The sequence below is a fragment of the Pagrus major genome, chromosome 6 (assembly GCF_040436345.1).
Source record: "Pagrus major chromosome 6, Pma_NU_1.0".
Lineage (NCBI taxonomy): Eukaryota > Metazoa > Chordata > Actinopteri > Spariformes > Sparidae > Pagrus > Pagrus major.
Genome location: NC_133220.1, coordinates 36,345,430 through 36,367,328, shown reverse-complemented (window position 1 = coordinate 36,367,328; position 21,899 = coordinate 36,345,430). Strand labels below are relative to the sequence as shown.

The 21,899-nt window shown below is 41.2% G+C and overlaps 1 protein-coding gene across 1 annotated transcript in view; it reads right to left on the bottom strand.

Moving 5' to 3' along the window:
* Window positions 1-21,899, bottom strand: part of plxnb1b (plexin b1b) — a 128,455-nt gene that overhangs the window by 71,519 nt on the left and 35,037 nt on the right. The window contains exon 3 of the mRNA XM_073468036.1: window positions 4,499-4,573. The gene's annotated coding sequence lies outside the window, so the exon portion shown is untranslated. The remainder of the gene's footprint in view (window positions 1-4,498; window positions 4,574-21,899) is intronic.

Genomic DNA, 21,899 nt, shown 5'->3' with positions numbered 1-21,899 from the left:
GTGAATACTCTCCCAGCACCCTCACATCTGACCTCTAACTCTGATGTGTTAGCCATTTGGTTCCGTTCGTTTAGCTGTCAATCAGACAGACAAACAGCCAGACTAAGACCATAAAAAGGGATGGTCTTGTCCCAGTTCCAAGTAGAATCTGGTGTGGACAGACAGTAATGTCTGAAATCAGCCCCTGTTTACTATACAGTGAATTCTATGTACCCTTTATTGGACTGTCTGAATTATGAGTGCCTATATAGTGCCCTCAAAAAGTCCCACAACACAACAAAAAGTATTTTCCAGGCCATACATGACTCTCCACCAACAATCCAACAATGAAGTGTGTTGCATTATATTTGTGAGCACTGTGAGACACTACAGCTGTCACTGATGATGCAAAATGATGATGACTCATCAGAGTCCAAAATCTGTTTACAAAGCAACAATATGCATCTATATTACCTTAAAACAACAGCTTCAAAATAATTTTAATGTTAGTGACTTGTAAAGGTCAGTGGTGTCTCTGTCTCCCTAATGTTTGTTTCTGCGCTTGTAACTTCAGTGAGAGGGTAGCATCACTGTGCATGACACTTGACAGCAGTACATCACACACAGCACACAGCACAACATCAATGATTTTGGTAAAACTGGATCATGTTTTATGTGAAAAAAAATGCTTTCTGCTTTTCCCTCTGATGTCCTCCAGCTGCTCTGCCTCAACTCTCTGTGATTTACAGAGTTTCCTGAAGGCAACCTGTAACTGCTGTGTACTGTAGCTACAAGTTAGCTCTGTTAGCTGACTCTGCTCAGCACACGGACCACTAGGGAGCGTTTAAGGTTTAAAACGCCATCACAGTAACTGTGGGCTGCCAGGAGGAGGAGGTTTCAGGTCTGGAATGGGCACCAGAACCGCAACAACTCGCAGGTTTTTGATCATATGCCAAGTCAGCCCATTTCAACAGGTTTAGCTGGTAGCATGTTACAGCCAGTAGTATTTCCTTGTAAACAACGACACAATCTGACTTGCCCAATTTTATGAATCACTGATCGCATATTAACATTATTATCTGCAATTACCAAGGAAAACAAGTGACTAATGCGGCTGGAATCAGTGCGTTCACTTCAGTATCATTCCCCTAAACTCCATTTCTCACTCTGGGTGAAGGAATGTCTCATCCCCGACCTCCATGCCCTCTCTTCACTCCCTCACCATAAATAGTGCAGCATCTCTGAAGCAGCTCTTGGCATTCAGAGTTAAATGCTCTCATAGGGAGCATTTCCCTCTCAGCTCCAGCCTCACCTCCTACTGGGAATATACAGTAAAAATCTGCACAGCACAGGACGCTTTTAAAGGTGAACCAGAAGGAATGGGCTTTAAATTATTTCTGTTACAGTGGACAAAAGGGAATGTAAAAATTTAAAAAGGTCTTGAAAATGTATCTACATTTGAAAAGAGCGCAGAATTTATTCCTGTGGGAGGGAAGCACACAGTGGAGCAGCCAGTTTTAGCTGTGGTCCAATATATACACAATAACGTCAGTGCTTGTTTCATGGTGATATTGTTTAGATTTTGGTGGTTCTTGCAGTGTTCTGGGTAGAAGTGAAGTCATACTGGTGGGTATTTTCAGCCGTGTGATGGCTAATTACAGACTGTTCAGTGTGCATTCATCAAATGAGACATTTGAGGAACTGAAGAACACAGAGGTGCCTTCACACTCTTCGTAACTTCGACAGGCTTCCTGCAGGCAAATGGAATACACAAAACTGTATGGGTGACATTTGCAACCTTCATATTTTTTCATTCCCAAGTGAGTAGAGAAAATGAGGATATTTGATCATTATACATTATACATTCAAGTACAAGTGCCAGTATGATACCTGAAAGTCAGTACAGAGGCAAAAAGAGTTATGATATATACATGTTTTAACTGAAGAAGCTCGAGTTACACATTGTGTGAACAAAAGCAGCCATACAAGAGCTTTGCCTTATAAAAAACTTAATTTAAAGATATGATATTTAAATCTGGTATCTCATTACTTGGAATCTTGCTGAAAGTTAAACCTCTAAGAGGGACTTAAGAGTTACTGGATTTATGAAGCGTCATACACTTACTTTTAGACTACTCTTCTCACTCTTGGAGAGAGTGTGACATTGCTACTTTATGACACTCTCAACCACAAAGCAGCAGTTATGATGACTTGTTGCAGCTTGTCTAATAGTTGCAGTTTGTAGTGTTGGAAATTCAGACAAGCAGAGAATGGCACAAATCTTTGTGTAGGCTTCATGTCTACAGGTAAATATTACAGCCTCTTTCTCTAGGTTATATATGAATTAATTAAGTAACTCATGTGGTTCTAAAAAAAAAAAAAAACTGTTAAAAAACTGTAGAAATGTTAACTGTGTGAAATGATCCAGGTCACTGCTATCTGCATATTATGGTTACATTGTGCAATATTGCACACACAGCACTGCAAATATTCAGTAGGCTATTTTCCATTTAGAACATAAAATATTCTCCTCCACTGTCCTGTTCCCCTCTCAACTGAACCCACTGCTACTTATGTACAGGAAAACATGTGTTATTTCTGTAACCTGTTTTGGGATTTTTCGATTAATCTGATGATTTAGTCTATAACCTGTCAGAAAATTGTGACAAATACTCATCACAATTTCCCAGAGCCATAAGTGACGTCTTTAAATTACTTATTCGTCCAACCAACAGTCCAAAACCCAAAGACTCTTCTTCTACTGTCACATAAATGACAGGAAAAGCAGCAAATCCTTCGGCCAGGTTAGCATAGCGTGCCTGAGCAGCGCGTCTCACACAAGACTCAAGCGGTGCATCATCGAGAGATTTGTCTCACCTATTTTTGTACATACCACCGTTTCACTACAGATTCAATGTCTATTTCCGTAGAATATGTCACAGACATGAAAAGACTATACACAACAGGTGAAGGGCAGGATTTTTATGGTAGAATCTCTGTCTGTTTCTCCCTCTTGCTCCATTGATCATTATCTAAGGCAAACTCCATGCAGAATGATAGGGCTGGCTGGAGCAACACGTGAGCGTAATCGATAATCAAAATATTTGTCAATTAATTTTCTTTCCATCGACTAATTGCTGCAGCTCTATGTATAAGCAATCAAAATGTGATTTATGATTGTCTAAATTGTTGGTTCAAACAGATGCAAATCGTCACTCCTGCAAAGCTGGCTGCAAAAGGCTGCAATAAGCACATGAGCAGCCACAAAATAATTGAAATTCTCTCCAACAATCTTTTAATGAGCTCTTTATCATTAAGCCATCCTAAAACATTGCTCCTCCCACAGGAGTATATCCAAAAAAACCTACCCAGCCATAGAGGAAACTGTTTAGAAGTTGTTGCCATGTCGCCTCTTATTCTTTGATCAGCTACTCCCTGATTTGAATCACAATTTTGTGGGCCTGAGTGATATGGGCTTAAAATAGTAATACAGCAATATTTTTAGTCATATTGCAATAGGCAACAATGTACAATGTACAATGTATGTTGATATTAATAAATCTCTTCTAAAACAGTGTAAAGACTGTTGGGTAAAGACAAGAGTTAGAACAGGTAGAGCAGTCTGGCAAGTTCTGAAAATGACATCACTTTACTGTAATGCAGCTTTTAAAACCAGGAAAACACACTTATGATATATCACAATAAAATGATATCCACAATCTAGGATCATATATAGTTTCATATCATGATAATGTTATAATATTAGTATATTGCCTAGCCATACAATTTTGCTTATACATTTGAGAGGTTTTCCTTATTTTTTCCTTCTTTATAAAAGGGACAAAATGCTAATACAAGGTAATAATATAAGGTAGGGAGATTTTGAAAAAGCATTGCTTTAGCATCATTACTGAAAGTCATTTATCATATTGACATCTGCATTAAAATAACTTTCAAGTGATACCCAAACCCAGAGAGGAAGAAATGTAATGTGCTGGCTGTAAATGCTAATTCATGGAGGACAAAGAAAGCCAGATCTACATGTACAGATTCATGCAGGATAGTATAATGTGCATGTGTGTGTATGTGTGCGTGTGTAATTGTTAGGTGGTAAAGAAATCCACAGATAAGTCTCACACCTCCACTGTAACAGTCTCATTTATCATTGTGTTCCAGACAGCACAAGGGTCACCAACCCTCTACTCTCTAGACACAGACACACACACACACACAGACACACACACACACACACACACACACACATTTATACAGGAAGGCAGGGGATAACAACACCTATCGTCTCTGCTCTGAATTCACCCAAAGCATCATTCACATCTAAACAAGGTCTGAGTGACCTGACCTTGGGAGGCAGGCAGCAGCCAGCACTTTGCTTTCATCTAGCCAGGAGGCAGCAACACAGGTAGACAAACAAGAACACACAGCCAAGAGGGCAGTCCAGACCTCTGTTACAGCTCTTTTACTGAGATCACCACAAATATTTTAGTAAAAACAATCTGACCTGATCCACTGTGGTCCAGCGAAAGTAAGATGGAGGTTAGTTCCTGACCACAGCTACTCAGGAGAAGGGAGGTTGCTAGAAGAAAGGAAGACAAAGCAATTTGCTCAGCAGTGTCACAACTATGATGTACAGATGCCACTTGAACAGCAAAACACAGGTGAAAACCCTTCAGGTAATTGGCATCTTGCAAGGTACTTAGACATTTGCATAGCAGCCAATCAGGATCTTGCACTCCACTGATGGAGAGGGTAGAGACTGGCACACTGTAAAAAAAACATTGTGTACCATCAACCAAATGTACTTATCACTGAAAAATAAATCAGATATTGAACATTTCTACAGATACAAATAACTGGCAGACAGTGAATAGTATCCCAACAAACACAATACCTTCACATTTTGACATAGAAATATAAGGAGAAAATGACTTCTACTGTGCATACAACCATAAAACTGTGGTTTTCTACCTCCACCACTCATTTCTATTTTTCCACTGCTGATGCATTGTAAAATCTACCAGTTTGGTAACGCCATTTAAATGAATGAGTGTAGGTTAAATAACAGAAAGTCCTCTCTCTGTAATGCAATAAATTTCAACAGCGCCACTAACTACTGTGCATCCTCCAAAATGACCATGAAGTTGAAGCAACTCCTCTCTAAAACAACTTCAACACAAACTAAACATTGTGATCTTCATTAACAGAGGATTCATTGCAGTAATGTTGTATTAGACCACATTTGACTTAGCTAGGAGTACATACAGCAGTTTGGTTGTGATGGTAGTTGATTACATCTGACTATTAACCACACCCCCTTTCTCTGTCTGAGAAAGAACATTAACCATTAAACAAGAAGAAAGACGAGGGAGTCGGGCTTTAACTGAGAAGCTCCATGTCAAACATTTAACACAACTTTCTAAGGTTGTCAGAGTTTGATACCATGTGTTTAAAATGATACAATAGCCACAGTGGATAGTCTCAAAAGTACCAATGCTATATTTTCAACCAATCAATCAATATCTATATTTTCAACCAATCAATTATTACAAATGTGTTCAATGACTTTCTATTTCTGTCTTCACTGTTTGCAGGTTCTTAATTGAGAAATAAAATAAAATAAAAGACAACATATTATCTTATTTTGTGTGCTGAGGACCTTTTTCTGTTTGCCCTGGTATAGAAATAGATCATCCTACCATTTTTTATACTGGTATTGTATCAAGGTTGAACATTTTGGTATCTTAACAACCTTGTCACATCCTGATGCTCCTTTGACACCAGTGTAGGCAGCTCTGTAGACTGAGCACTGGTTCAACATTGTTGGTAATGGGATCAATGAGATTACACAGCGTCAGGTACACAGCTGTCCGCGACCTGATAAGATGGGTGAGGTGTGACTGTGTGTGTGTCACAACCACAGACACACACACACGCAGCTCCCACTTAATGTCATGACAGGTTGCCTACCCTCAGCCTGAGGAGGTGAAACCCACAGCTCTCTCTCTTCACTGAGAGAAAAAAACATGTCTCATAGAGGTAAACCTGGAGGGGCCACTGGTGTACCTCACCCCTCAATCTGCATGCCCCAGCCAATTCCCAGTGCAACCAGTAAAAACCAAGCCAAACTAAAGTCAAGAGGATGCATTTCTGCAAAAGGGAGGTGGGAGTTTGAATGTGGGGGATGATTAGGGGCTGGGACATGTCATCGGCTTGATTTATGACTCATCCCAACCGTAGTGCTGCAATCAAAACGCACCAGTAGTCCCATCCACGTCCTCCTCCCCCAGTCGTAGGGCAAGAGAGGCTGGGAAAAAACTGGAGGGGTGTGTGTGTGTGTGTGTGTGTGTGTGTGTGTGTGTGTGTGTGTGTGTGTGTGTGTGTGTGTGTGTGTGTGCGTGCGTGCGTGCGTGCGGGGGGGTTGGTTGGTACTGTATGAGCACCTTTTGTGCCTTCTGTTCCAAAACAAGGGATGGACAGCCACATCAAAAACACAATAGGCACCCTCCCAGCCCCCATCAGTCTCCTGTTGGTTGGAACTGTGTGTGTGTGTGTGTGTGTGTGTGTGTGTGTGTGTGTGTGTGTGTGTGTGTGTGTGTGTGTGTGTGTGTGTGTGTGTGTGCATAGACAAAAAGGTGTGATCACTCATCAGAACATCAAAAAAAGGCACCCAGAATTTATTCAAAGACTAAACTGCTGAGTGAATGCATCACACATTTGAGCCTGAGCACAATCAATGTTTAAAAGGAACTGTGCCTCAAGATTTAAGGATTTTGGCTTCCTGTGGCTTCCATCTTAAAAGCTGCTCACTCTCAGGTTTGGTAGTCTGTACCTCTAATACGAAATCTCCAAATGAGAGTGGTTCGATTTGACCTGGAAAAGAAGTTTCATCCTGGTAGACTCTACCTTGTAATATCCTGTTTACTCTAGTTTAGTTTCATTGTTGATTACCTGTTTGGATTTTTTAATTTGCCTGAAATATCAATTTGTCTAGCACAGTGGCAGGGGGGGTCTTTGTCTGCTCTCTAACAGTCACAGTTTATGACACAGTCAATAACTGACCAATAACATTTTTGATATATTTTTGTGATTGCTACACTGTATTTTATTCAGTCCAAGATTTCTAAAAGCTATTGCGCTCCCGTGATGTGGGACAGGGTCTAGAAGCTGCCTCTGGAGGGGCCAGTGGCTCTAAAGCTTCAGCCTTTCAACTGGGATCACAAAGGAAAACACTGAGTTTGTCAAAGACAGTCTCAATGGTTAACTTTCCTAACAGGAAAATTCTGTTGTTTTTTTAAACAACCCTATTTTTGTAGTTTTTGTCATCATTCTGAATCAGCTGTAATAATAACATTATGTTTACCAATTTCATTGCTAAAATATGTGGACATTACCTTTTGGGTGGTGTTTAAAAGCTTTGTTTACTGCCATGTTGCCTAACCCTCATATTAAGTGAAAATGTGAACCAAAGTTCCACAGATATCTGTAATAGCACAGATTATTACACAAATGTCTGTAATGTGTGTCTGTTCAACCATAAAATAGTGCAGTGTGTCAAAGTTGTACCAGGAAGTTGAACTTTGAACAATTCCTTTGTCCTGTTTTTGTTATTTTTCATATAACTGATGACAGACGTGGCACATAAAAAAAACAACAAAAGGCAAACTCGTTCACTGCCACTCTGTCAACCGCCTTTTTCTTTTTAAGCATTTTTATGTATGTTTAAACAACCTGCTTATATGTGCTAATTTTGTGCAACACTTGTATTACAGTATCAGCCAGCAGCAGTGCAACAAGACCCAACCTGATGAGAATTAATATGATGCAGCAGCCTGACTGTGCTCCCTGGTCTCAGTGATTAGGACCCAAGTGGAGCGGTGAAGAACCTTAATCTGCATTACATCTCTGCAACGAAGCTGGTGAGTGAAATGTCACCATAACCAAAAGGAATGAAGGCCACGGCAAAACACAAAAATAAGTGAGAGGATTTTTCAGTGTCAGTGCAAGACCTAATTAAAAGGAGTGACTGGCGTCACACAGTAGCATTTCATAGTGTTGATGTGGTTCAGTCCCACACCACAAAGAAAAAACATGTTTATTTCTTCTTTGTCTCGAACCCTCAAGGGACAGAAAATATTTGGATTGACTGTTTAAAGCTCCACAGCAACTCCCCTGTACTTCATTTTACCCCCTCTCGTGTGTGTGTGTGTGTGCGTGTGCGTGTGTTTGTTTGTTTGTTTGTTGGGTGCTACAGTGGTTATGGCAGTCGTATTGAAGGATTGACAGTCTATTTCCACAGTCTCTCCCACACACCGTTATCAGCACAGTGGCCTGACAGCAGCCTAAATACTAGTCATTACTCTGTCCTCCCTGCTGGCTGCCACAGATGGAGCCCGGCTCACAGCAGCAGCTCCATGTATCACCATGACTTGAGCTTGCACAGAGTTAACAGTAAAACACTCCACATTTAATTACACATTACACAGTAAATTCATGGAGAGTTTAAACTCCAATCCATTTTTACAACACTTTGTTTATACTGAGGCTGCATTCAGCAGTTGACAGCTATAGTGGGGCTACAACTTCAGTGTCACTGAGTTTGGATTTTGTATGACTCCTCATGCTGTGTTGTGGATGTGGCTGCACAACTAGTAAACAGCAGATGAGGATACAAAGTGGATTTGGTTTCACAGGCTGCTGGTGGCCACTCCTTTGGATCTGTGGCCTTTGAAGGAGTCAGGTAACAGATGCACAAGCTGGCAGTTAACTAGAGACCAGTAATCACACACGCACACACACACGAACACACACGAACACACACACGCACACACGAACACACACACACACACACACACACAATATCAACATGTTAGCACAGTCACACTACAGTGCTGCTCCAATTCCCAAATGTCTTCATTAATTCTTCTTCACAGCAGTGAGTCCTCTCTGGTTGGGCCTGTTCTCCGAGCTCTGCTACTACAGTCAAAAGAAGAGCTACTCCACAACCAATCCAATCCACTTCCTTCAGGCCATGCACACAGTCCAACTGGCCATCCTATTCTCTTGTTATCATGATGGAGACTCTAAAATCCCTTCTGTCAGAGGGTCCCACACACCCTTTTTAATTGCCCTACCATGCTGCAGACCCTGTCTGGGACATCCCATTTGTTATGATATGTGTTTGATAGTTTCATTGGATGTCTTGTACTGATTGCATCGTTCGTCAGCATCTCTCTCTCAGATTTCCTGCAAAGACATTGGTTGAGTTATGATTTGCAACACACACTTGTTTGAGGGAGAGACGGGTGTTTGTTACGGGTTGGCCGCAGTAGCGAGATGTCACCGTAGCCCACTTGGAGACGGGGCGGGTACAGGTTCGCCCTACTCTGGAGCAGCGCTATCGAGGGTGCGGCTTCGCTCAACTCAGCGCAGTAAAACTGGTGACGCAAAAGCAAATTGTCTTTCTGACTCAGCCAAAAGTGCTGGTGGAAATATACCAACAATGGGGGGGCTGAGCCTGGCCCAACTTTTGCATTTTTACTGTTAGATCATTGAGCAAGGTGCTGCATTATCCAATTAAACATGTTGAAGTCCACATCTCCTCTGTGTTGCTGTTCAAAGCTTAATTGGTCAGCGGTCTAAAGCAAAAGGAAACAGTGGGGACAGGGGGTGTGTGTGTGTGTGCGTGTGTGTCAGTGGGTCAGGCCCACTCCCTCAGAGATGAGCATACCTTATTGATCAGCCTCATGTGTGTTTAACTGTACCTCTGGGTATCATCTGGCCTCCATCTCTAATCTGTCCATTGTCTCTTTCAATATATTCCTTCTCTCCATCCTATCCCACATTTCCTCATCGGCCCACAGTGAATTAGCTCTCTTTGTCTCTCGCACCATCTAATTTAGCTTTCCGTCTCTGCATCTTTGCTATTTCGCTGCCTGTCTATTAATTTAGTCTGTCTTGGATGGATAAGGGGGGGGGAGAATAGAGGTAGAGGACGGCCTGTTAAATGAGAAAGAGGTGAGAGTACGGTACAAGGTGGAGGATGGGAATTATTGAGAAGTAGAGAAAAATAAGAGACACACACCACGGCAGAGACATGTCTGTGATGACTCCGTCACATCCTTTGTAAATGTAATAATACAACCTAAACTAGAAAAAGAGATTGCACCCTTTCATGTTTTCATATATTATGGACATTTTAAATTCTTGACACAAATGGGAATGCAATTTCACACAGCTGCTGAGCCAAAACCTCAGTAACGAACAAGCAAATATTCAAATCCAAACAACAAAACCACAGCAGAGCTGCAAATGGAATACCCTCTCATTTTAATACATTTGAAAAGCAAAAATCAGAGTGTGATGCGGGCCACAGCCCAGCTGAGAATACCAAATCAGGGCTGAATGCACAAACATTTCATGCAAGAGTGTTTTTTTTTGTAGTCTTCTTTTTCTCATTGGCTATGACAAATTAGCATGCACAAATCTGGGCAGTGGATCAGAGATTAAAGTAAAGGTTCTCTCTCTCTCCTTGTTTCAGCATTTTCCTTTCAAAGTCTGGCACAATATGGAAAGAAAACCCATGGATGACCCACTTTTTTCACCTTTTCACAGCCTCCCCCACTTCTGACAGCTCTGGATTTTAACATCAAAAGCAGTATACGGCCCGGTAAAAGCACTCAACCCTGCCTGGGTCTAGTATTCTTGAGGCCTGGAGCATCTTCAAGGAGGACACTAGAATTAGACATGGAACTAAATGGAAAAAGCTTCAGGCTGTTTAAAAGCCTGAGTCAGTGAGTGAATGTCATGGAAATGGCCGAGCAGTGATTGAGATTCTGGACCCTGCTCTGCTCGTCCAGGAAGCCCAAGATGAATGTAGGTGACTTTAAATTAAAAAAAGAGGACACAATCAGCGAAATGAGTGAGTGGCCTCTACTCTCCATTCCTCTGTCTCATTCTTGGAAGTCATGTGAAGTTCAGGCGTAGTTCATGTGGCTCTTGAGACAAAAATGCATTCCAAGAAGAGAAGAGGACGACTAAATGACATGATTTGATTATATTGTCCTGCTTGCGGCGAGTACTCCAGCTGCCTCACTCCAGGAAAGTCACCTTGTCTTGCTAAGGGTGCGGAGATAAACGTGGGGTCGATTGCTCTTGGCATTAGATCACTTGCTGGGTTAAAGCTTTCATGCACTGTCAAACAGACAGGAGGAACTAAAAAAAGAATATAACAAATATTCAATAGTTGGGTTTACCTCCGAAATGATAAAGGAGAACACTAAGAGGGCTTCAGGAACTGCTCTTACAAAAGCCAACATCTTTGTCATCACGAACTTTTAGTCCCAGGAAACAAATGGCCTGCCAGTGATTTACAGTCCTCCGGGGGAATGGATTTATGATTAGCAGCCACTTTCTGAGATGACCACATCCTTCTAGCATACACACAACAATACATACACCAAGTGATAATGGATGCACCACTGACAGGTTTAAACTCACTAAAGCACAGATTACAAACATCATTACATCCCTCGTGGTCACCTCTGGAGGGAAATACTGCAATTTGCTGTTGCAACAGACTTTCCATTTATTAACCCTCACACGCTTTTTATCTGTACCATGATCTTTTTCATCACATGCATCTCTTGGAACTACAATGTGTTTGCATGGACACTTATGTTCCACTAACAGTCAGAATGTCGCACGTAACCGCCTCACTGATTTGATCAAGTCTGGTCTGAATGAACTTTCAATCAGGTCGAGAGGGGTGGTGCAAACCTTTGATAATCTGTTCAATAGGAAAATATTAGCACCTTATAACCATGTAAATGCTTAATCTGATTGTTTATTTCTAGTTGGGATACATAGATTCATTCTGTGCATGTTCACCTCACACATGGGTAACATTAGGTGACATTGCCATAGCAAAACAGAACTGGTCTGTGTACGATACAACTTTTCTCCTATATTATATATAACAAAAGATTTTATTAAAAAGATTTGAGAATTGTTGAGCGGCTCGATGATCAAAAAAAGATGATTGAAAAGATGAGTGAAGCCTGAATCCACTGAGCTAGAAGCACAAACATTGGACACAATGTTGGTCCATCTTGAAAATTGTATGAACAGGTGGCGTGAATTAATTGAATTTTCTCAAAAAAGCTAAATAAAAATAAAAGAATATTTTATTATATTTCTGTCAGATTAGATGCTTCACAGTCGGCAGAACCACTTTACGCATGCCAAAAAAAGTTATATTCTGATTAAATACTGTAAACGCACATCTTAGGAGATCACTTGGTTTAGCGTCCATGTAAACAGTTATGTTGGAATCTCTAATCAGAATGATTTCTGAAATATTGTCTACGTAGCCACAGCTATTGTATTGTTTCAGAATATTGAACACAGTCAACCATCATCACTTAAATGAGAACTGGTCTGGGTCAGCAGCACCACTTTGCCATGTGCCTACAGAGCAGTTTGCATTAGTCGCACGACACCACAGCTGAAAATGAAGACATTTCCGATGGGAGACTGAAAAGCTGCATTCACAAAGGAGTGAGAGGACCGTTGATTAAGGGTGATCCAACTGATCGGATTCGATTAGTGGTCTCTGTAAAGCCCAATCCTTAGAGCTCATCAGATAAACAAAACAGGCAGTTTCTCTATGCGCTGTTAAAATGCCACAGCCACACACACCACAGGACTCTGATGCTCATTGGCTGCTCCCATTGGGAGCGTTTCAGAAGCAGAGCGTCATGCCTGCCTGATGTTGCTGACTTGCTGACTTGTGTTTATTTCATCATTCCTCCTTGGTTTTTGTGCTTCTACTGTGTTTGAGTAGGCTACGTAGGTAAATCGTTTCATTATTTGGGACTTTTAAGTGTGTTTATTGTTAATATTTCTCACTTTGTGGTGCTGTAGAGCCTGAGCTGGTGATGGGTGTTTTATTTTGAAAATTAACCAAATGCACTTCGCTGTTTCGCTGTCTGACTTCCTGTCTGGCTAGATCTGCTCTGCAGTCCGCTTCCTCTAAAAATAGTGTTATCTCCACGGAGCAGAGCGGCGAGCGGCTTCTGGGGCGCTGCTGAAACATACCATGGTGCAGCCGGTGGAAACATGAGCATTGTCTAGAACGGCCGCTATCTAGACAATCTTCTGTTAGAGACGAAAGTGACTAAATACAAGCAGTGACCAGGTTGTGGAGTAGACTCAAACAACTAAGAGTGTTGATAAATACCCATTTACTTTTTCTTTATTCTCTTTTAACAGTTTACAGGTTACTTTTCATTATGTTTTAAACCCATTTTTTTTTAATTAGTGTACAATACATGCTAATGGTGATTTTACTATGCGAAGTGGGAAATCTCGCAGCTGTCTCCCGACATTTCACCGAGGCACGCCCCCTTTTGGTCGGAATATCCACTGTCCGACTCGGTGCTCCTGCGAGTACACCGAGTTGAGCGAGGATAGACAAACGACTCGTCAAACAAAGATGGCTGCGCCCGTAATTGATGTATTTTCTTTGTATTTGTACCAAGTTGGTCGTTTTAATGTCGATTTTAAATGCTCTTACACATTTGATTACATTGCTGCTTTAATCCGGTCACCAATTTATGCATTGCACAGTCTTGCTGTGCGTGCAATACAATGTAAAGTTTTGTTTTCGAGCTGGTTTGCTAAAGAGGCTAATGTAGCTAACAATAACAATAACAATGACTAGCCTGCTACTATCCTGATGGCGTCCATGTTCTTCCGACTCGTCGTGTAGCGATGACAAACGGGAACGCTATTTGTGCTACAAGCCAGGAAATGACGTCACGTTCTCGCGTAAGAGCATCTCGGGCGAGTGGTCTCCCATGTAACTGGAATGCAGCATTACCACTAGTAACCCAGTCTATATCAATACAAGACTTAAATGGGCGTATTGTACCATAAATGTAGATTCATTGATTTTTTCAGGTTATTTAAAAAAGGTTCAAATTTTAACATACATTTCCGTAATTTCCAAGAAAAAGTTACTTTCAGAGAACACCTCTGCTGCACATTCTCAACTTATAAAACAAACTAAGCAAAGCTTTAAGAGCCTGACAACAGCAGATGGTGGATAAAGTGGAAGCCTCATGAAACATGAATAAATCATTTCAACCATGCCTTTTTACCTCAGTAAAAGGCAAAGAAAGTCTCTGCCCCACAAACCAAAACCTTCTTTTACAACACAATAACTGACTTTTTGGAAAATGTGCTTTTTTAACTATGAGCAACTATGGTACTGGTATGAGACAGAGGTCACTGTCATCGCTGCCGTCATTAGTAGGTCTCACCGTGCCTTGAGTAACCCTCTGACACAGACAGTACACTGCCATTTGCTGGCAGCACCATTTAACATCACTCTGAGAAGACATTTCCACTCTGTTGTGTCTTCTACTTCATTTGGAGCAGTAGACACACCTCATGGAGGAGCCAATAGCTGTCTCATGCCGATCTGATCAGCAGCTGTAGCAGCTTCTGATGAAGCCCATGACTTCAGTTAATCCGTGAACACAGTATGGGGCTCATTTAAGGAGGTTTATTTGGTATCACTCCAGATTCTTTATCAAACCCCCTAATGTTAGTTAAGATGTCTGATACGCTTAAATGCACGCTAATCTGCCCCCCTATCAACCCACCCCTCCTAGCTAAAGTCTTTGCAGGTCAGGCTAGGCCACTGGTTCTCAAAGACCTGCAGCGGATGCTTTGTAACACAGTGCAGGCAGAACAGCCTTTTGTTCTGGAGCCATGGCATACCACACACAAACCAAATTTCTATTTAGCCACAGCTTTTAAATCATGTCTTTTTCGCAATCAAAACAGCATGTATGGGAATGTTGTCTGGAGCTTTTCAACCAGGGCTCAAATCAGTCTGTGAACTGAGATAGTAACCGGCCAACCATACAGACTTTGTGCTGGTGGATGTGCTTGATATAGTGAGTTGCTGAGTACAATGGACTACTGGAGTGGGCCGGACGGAGAGGTTGTTGGGCAAAACCCCATGGCCTGGTGGTCTAAAGCTGGATTTATACTTGATCAAGGAGTTACTGAGTTACTTCTGATTGCACAAGTTGATGCCACCCCTGTAAGACTACACAGATGTATCATACGTCAGGTCACAACGTGCTTTAATCATATTCCCCACATGATACCTCTGTAGCTGCTGTAACCCTGAAGTGTAGTTATGAGGAGGCAGCTATGTGTGTATGCTCTGTATGATATCATAACCATTTCTGGACCCTATATTTATATGTTTTGGTGACTAAATGTTCTTACTTGCAAAAAGTTTTGGAATCGGTCCAGTAGATCGCCTCAGCTTGCAGGCTGGCCATCTGGCATACCGGGCATCGTCCCGGTGGGCCGTTGACCCAATGTGGGCCGGTCTGGTCCGGTCCGCTATGTTTTTTTTTTTTTTTAGTTTTTTCTTCTTCTCTAAATTCCCTCCAATTGGCTACAGAGGGCTAGCAGTGTGTTCCCAGCATCGACACATATAATTGGTCTATTGTTTGTCATTGTCAATCAATCATGGGCTGACAGGCTCAGAGAGCCCTGACAGTGCTGTCAATCACTACACGAACCAGGGTGGCGCGGACCTCGATGGGCGGGACGGGCTGCTGCTGAGCCAGTAGTAACGTTAGTGAGTGGTAGTAGTGAGCGTCTTCCAAACTGTGTCCGCTACTTGAAATGGATAAGAGGAAGAAACAGCTGAGAAACAGCGATTAAAAAAGTCGAAGTCTCTGGAGGTGGAGGCTTCTAAATGTGCGAAGTTGACGGAGCTTTTTGGTGCCGGGACCAGTGACACCGACCCACCAGCAGCCACAGGTGCTGCTGCGCCGGGAGACGAGGGTGGAGGACCTAATGATGATGAGCGAGTGGAGGCAGACAGGGTCAGTAACGTCAGCCTGGGGCTGGCTAGGCTAAATGTTTGAGACATGTCCAAAACAAAGTAAAAGACGTTTTTACATTGAATGTGATGTGACCTCACTAACATACTGATGAATGCAGCTGCCGCTAATGCTAACGCAGCTGCCGCTAATGCTAACGTAGCTGCCGCTAATGCTAACGCAGCTGCCGCTAATGCTAACGCAGCTGCTCAGGGACTGAAACCATTATTGTTCTAACTTTGACAATCTAACATGTGGCAGCATATTAGCCCAGAGTTAAAGGGCTGTGACTGTTGGTAGCTGTGGTTGATTTTGTTCAAATATGCCGAATTGTGATAGTATGGGTTATTATTGTTCAGATGATTTAGCTAAGCTAGCTAACAGATGCTAACGTCAGCGGTCTCTTGTTGCCATAGCAACAGTAAACACTCACATGGCCTGATGAGCTGTAAATGGATGCAAAATCAAGCTGAGATACAAAACACAAGTAAACCTATAGGAAATAATAAGTTTAATTTGCAATATTTGCCATTGAATTTATTGTAATCTTTCAATTAATTTATTGTTTACTGAGGTGATAACTATCTAATAGGTATAATTTGTGTGTAACTTTAATTTGTGTGTAAATGTGTTACTTTTACTGTAGTTTTCAAATGGCTGTGTATAGTGTTAGTGTATAGTCTTGAGCATTTTCGGGTCACAAAGATCTGGCTTTTTTAAGTAAAGTGTCCTAATGAAAACACGACAAAGCCATTTGACTATCTTGTTCATAAATGATGGTGTCAGGACTTTTTTTTATGACACACACACTTTCATTGATAGGAATACTTGGTTTTGAGGAATGACCTCTATTTTGAGCATGTGACATGCTTTTGCAGGTTATCAACAAGGTTTTGCAGTTTGTAATAATTGTTTTGAGAAATGCACCAACTGTTGTGCAAATGTAAGTAATGATGTGAGAAAAACTCCACCCCGAGTCTGGTTTTGGGTTCTTCCCGTTAGTCTCGTCCCACCCCTGGTCATGACATAACTTCTGTTGTGATTTGACACTATAATGAACAAAGATTGATTGGTTGATTGCTATAGCTGTCAGTTTTAGTCCTTGAGTTCATAGCTACGTGCTTTATTTGTTAACTGCTATCAAGGAATATGACTCTCCTTTGTAGTATGTGTGAGAAAGGACGCCACGAGATTTGTGGACTTCTACGTGGTGTCCGCTGATAATGTAGTGGGCTGGTCTGGACAGAAAATGCCAGAGCTGAATTTTTGTCCCAGTCCACCCCTGCTTGCAGCCATGACATATGTGCAATGGCTGCAATGTAATCCTTTGGGGCAACTCTGAGCATCAAAGTTACGTCCGCTAGAACAGAAACACTGCGTCTTCAATATGCAGTCCACTACTTTTAGGACTGCACTTCCCTTGATGTTTAGCCACACAAGGTCAACTGATTGGGTTGTTTTCTGCACTAAGTGCTGTTCTTTTAACCTTTTGTACTACAGCAACTTCCTGCAGCCTGTTTGTGCGGACTGAGTACGCAGATACTTTGTTCTGTTCTAGTTTGATGGTTTTTAGCTCCAGAAATAAATGCTATAGCATTAGATAGATGTTTTTAGAAGTCAGTGTGTTCAGCTCTCAGCACTTTTGTAGCTTCTCAGCAAGGCAAGGCAAGTTTATTTTATGGAATTAGATTTGTGCCAAAAGAAACAAACACAACTTCTTAAATGTGTGTGTATGCTTGTAACGCCAACTTAACGGGACATAGCACGTTGGCTAACCTATACGGTAAAAGCTAATTTAACGTTACATAGCAAAACCTTGCTTTACTTTACTTATAACTTAACACAACAAATCAACAAAATGTCACTCTCAGACAATATATGTATGTAATAACTACTTATATTTCATTAGTTTTTTTTGTTGTGGATTGTTATTGTTGTTTTTCAGTGTCGTCGTCGTCGTCATCTTCTTCTTCTCTCCGTTCTAAAGCCAGGGTCGTTTAGCGCGCCAGCTACACATAACTTCCGGGGCACTAAGCCTACTGAGCTGTGTCAGTCAAAAACTAATTAGCCAATGGGGACGCTCTGCCGAAAAAGCCCGCCCACCCGAGAGGTTTGTGCCAAAACTGCAAACAAAAAGTCAGGGAGAGCAAACGAGAGAGTGCTGCAGAGAGACCGCAAAGCTGAGAGTCAGCCAAAAGTCTGAGCGGAGAGAGAGAAGCAGAGGGAACCGTAAACAAAATAATGCATTATTAGAAGAGTAAAAGACCAATACTTTACACTATTTGACAAATTATTTGATTGCAAGTTATAAGTTTTATTTTTGAAATTAGTTTTATGTTCTCTCAAATTCCTATTTTTGTTTGACATTTAAGAAGTTGTGTTTGTTTCTTTTGGCATAAATCTAATTCCATATTATTTGTATAGCACAATGCAGGCACAAGGCAACTCAAAGTGCTTTACAGGGGCATAAAATTATATTAATAGACATTAAAAATTGCATTTAAAATACATTAAACACAAGTAGGAAGACATCAAGAAACAAAACAGTAAAACAAGTTAGGTGGCAGTGGCAGCGGCAAACATAAAGGTCTTCAGCTTTGATTTAAAAGAGGTGACAGTTGGAGCGACCTGCAGTTTTCTGGGAGTTTGTTCCAGGTATGTGGCGCATAATAACTGAATGTTGCTTCTCCGTGTTTAATTTTGACTGTAGGGACTGAAAACAGTCATGTACCTGATGACCTCAGAGGTCTGGATGGGTCATAACGTAGCAGTAGATTAGAAATGTATTTTGGCCCTAAACCATTCAGTGCTTTATAAACCTCTTTAAGTGCTTTAAAAGTCTCTTTAGCTTCTCTCATCCTGTTTATACTTTCAAACTTTTTACTGTGTCGTCATTTTCACTTTCAGCTGTTTCAGGAGCCATGTTTAGTTACTGCTGGTGAAAACACAAGGTTTCCTGTAATGCTGCTTCATAATGAAAGCTTTTAAATGACTAAATAACGGGGGTCTTTTATTGTGAAGAACTTATAGGAAATTGAATGTTTTTGTAACTGAATTAGTGGAGCCACTTTGTTGCCGGTGATTCTTCGATAGTACTGCGTGGATCAAGACACGTCATTGTGCATCATTAGTTGAAGACACACCTTCAAACAGGTAGCTCAATTGTGGTGGTAATACAAATCCCTGCCACGCAGAGTCAAACCGAGTAGAGCCAGGCCAGCAGATGTAATGGAAAAATGGCAAGAGTTGCTCCAAAGGATTGCGTTGCATCTATGGCCAATACCCGATCCAGAATTTTAGGCAGTATCAGAACTACATGAAGTCTGGTTGTAGACTCAACATGGCTGGATGGCTGTTTGCTTGAATATTTTAGCCCTAACTTCTTTGCAAACAGTGGTGTCAAATTCCTTAGTCTGACACTAAAGGCTTTAATCATACTGATGTTAAATTGATCTCATGAGATATTTCTATATCTCTACCCTATTTCTTTATCTTAAACTTTTTTTATTTCGGCGAACTTCTTGTACTGTTGTCAGTGTTAAGACACTAAAATCTGATGCATTTGAGAAGAACTCAGCATATTGTGTTTCATGATAATGCAGAGAAATGTGTTATGCTCAGTACTCTGAATTAAGTTAGAACTGAAACCCTCACTTAAATGATCTGAATGAGAACCAGCCCTGTTCCTCAGTCCAAAATAAATCATGCCTGGATAAAGCCAGTCAGAAGATCCAATTGCAAGTCTCTACCAGCTCTGTGTATCCATGTGTATCCTAAATCAGATCAGATGCATCTTCACCTCTTTCTGAACACTTGAATCTATCTTACACTGTATGTCGCAGCTAAATTGTTAATGACAGACTTTGTGTACTTCATGTTCTATTAAACCCACACATGCATGACACTCTTACATGGTCTGGTTGTTTTTGGTCAGAGACCGTCTATGTTCAGGAGGCACACACACTAGTTCAAACACACTCTCCTGCAGTGTTTCCTGTCTACCCTGGCTGATCATTTCCCTGTAATCTAATGCTCTGCTGCTCAAGTGCGTCTCTGTGTATCATGAATTTACTTTCCGAGAACAATAGTGAACCTGTAATTCACTACTGACGACAGCAACACGCATGATTAAACTTTACCCTACTCCCAAACTAGTCTGACTCAAAGTCATAGTATGGTAATGTCTATACAAAAGTTCGCAAGTAGGCAAGCGTGATGACTTGCATATTTGAATGTTTTGCATGCAACACAAAGTCAAGTGTATGTCCTGTTAAGGCAAATGAGGTGTGTAGAGAATCCTGTATATGTGAGTGTGTGTGTACAAAGTACAGATAAAAGAGCTGCTGACATCGGAGCTATGTCAGCAGCTTATTCTTAAATAATATCTAAAACTGTATAGCTATAGTTTAGTCCAGGGGCATGTTTAATACCGGGCTCCTATACCCATCATTAACTGAACTTTCTGCACACCCCAGTCTGCTACCTTTGCAGAGGAGTTCAAAGAGCCATCTTCACTTGAGGAAACAGTCAGCCAGAAAAAGGAGGGAGAGCGCTAGGGACAAAATCAAGAGTGCTGCTGTCGACTGGCAGATCCAAGCTAGTCTCTTGAATTTACGATACGCATTTTCTAAGTCTTCTCTGCTTGTAAATATTTGCTTTGTAGGTCGCTGAAGGCAAAGGGAAGGAATCTGGTGCTATGATTGGTCAAATTCTTAATCTCTTCTTCTTTTGGTTTTCAGCAGGCCATACACTTGTTGGCGAAATGCTGGGGCCAAGAGAAGAGAGCCAAAAAGTAAAAAGTTAAAGTTAAAGTTAAAAAGTGCTAGCTGGAGCGGTCTGACTATAAGAGAAAAGAGTATTGTCTGTGCTCTGTAGGAGTGTTCCAATTTTCTTATTTTTTTTATTCAAAAACCTGTAAACCTCACTGTGTTGAACTGACATCATATGCAATGTGAATTAATGCACATAATCTTTTAACTGAGTGGAGATGTTCATATATCAATACATGTTCATTATATATTGTTCTCAAAGGTTTTTTTAACTGTATTGTTTCAACTTTGTAATGTGACTAAAGTGCATCTAATTAGGACTGATCCCGTCTGGCCGATCCACTTACTGAGGCCAGTATCTGTGCTGATATGGATCCATATATCGGCTCAGGGCATCTCTATATTACTGCTACACAATTAAAGCTGCAAAACTTGATTGAGCCCAGTCAGAAATATACGCTGGAAGAGTCAGCAAACATTTCACTGGATGGATGGTTTCAGGGAAATTTTAGGTGAAACTCAGGAGAGACAGCCACCAAGAGACCGATGAATGTTGTTTGGTCAGGTGTAGGAGAGTTCCCATTAGAAGGATAGGACTGATAATATCATTTTGCTACGGTCTTCGTATACTACAACCTGTCCTTCTCTCAACACAGACTTCCGGTCATAATTTACTTTTAATTATTTGAGATTTTAATGATCTGAAATGACTTAAAAGCCATAGAGGAGCTCCATTTCCAGATCTTTATCAGTGTTTGGCCTCTTTTTGGTGCAGCTGACACAACGTCTCCTTCCTTCAAATTCTGAATTGGATGTCAATTATCATGGCAACAGCAGAAGCTTTGAAGCATTTGGGTAAGTCCTACACAAGTCAATAGTACATTTGTTGGGAACATCTCTCAGCTGGGGATTAATACACATTTGGTGCTCTAGTGTGTATTTGGGGTAGCAGGACAGCGTACGTGTGGTGAAATAACTACAATTCATGTTGTCGACAGAACAATGCACTCAGTGGCTTATTGATTCTTCTGTGCTTCAAAGCACTGACAGATATGATGATTTGATACTTGTTAGTAGGATCAATCCACTGTTGATTTTGGCCTTTTTGTTTGAAAATAAGGAAAATATAGTATATCACCAGATTTTTCCTTTAATATCCACGTCAAACAAAGAACTGTCAAGCAGTTACTGTACAGCCTTCTACTAGCCTTTTTTACAGATG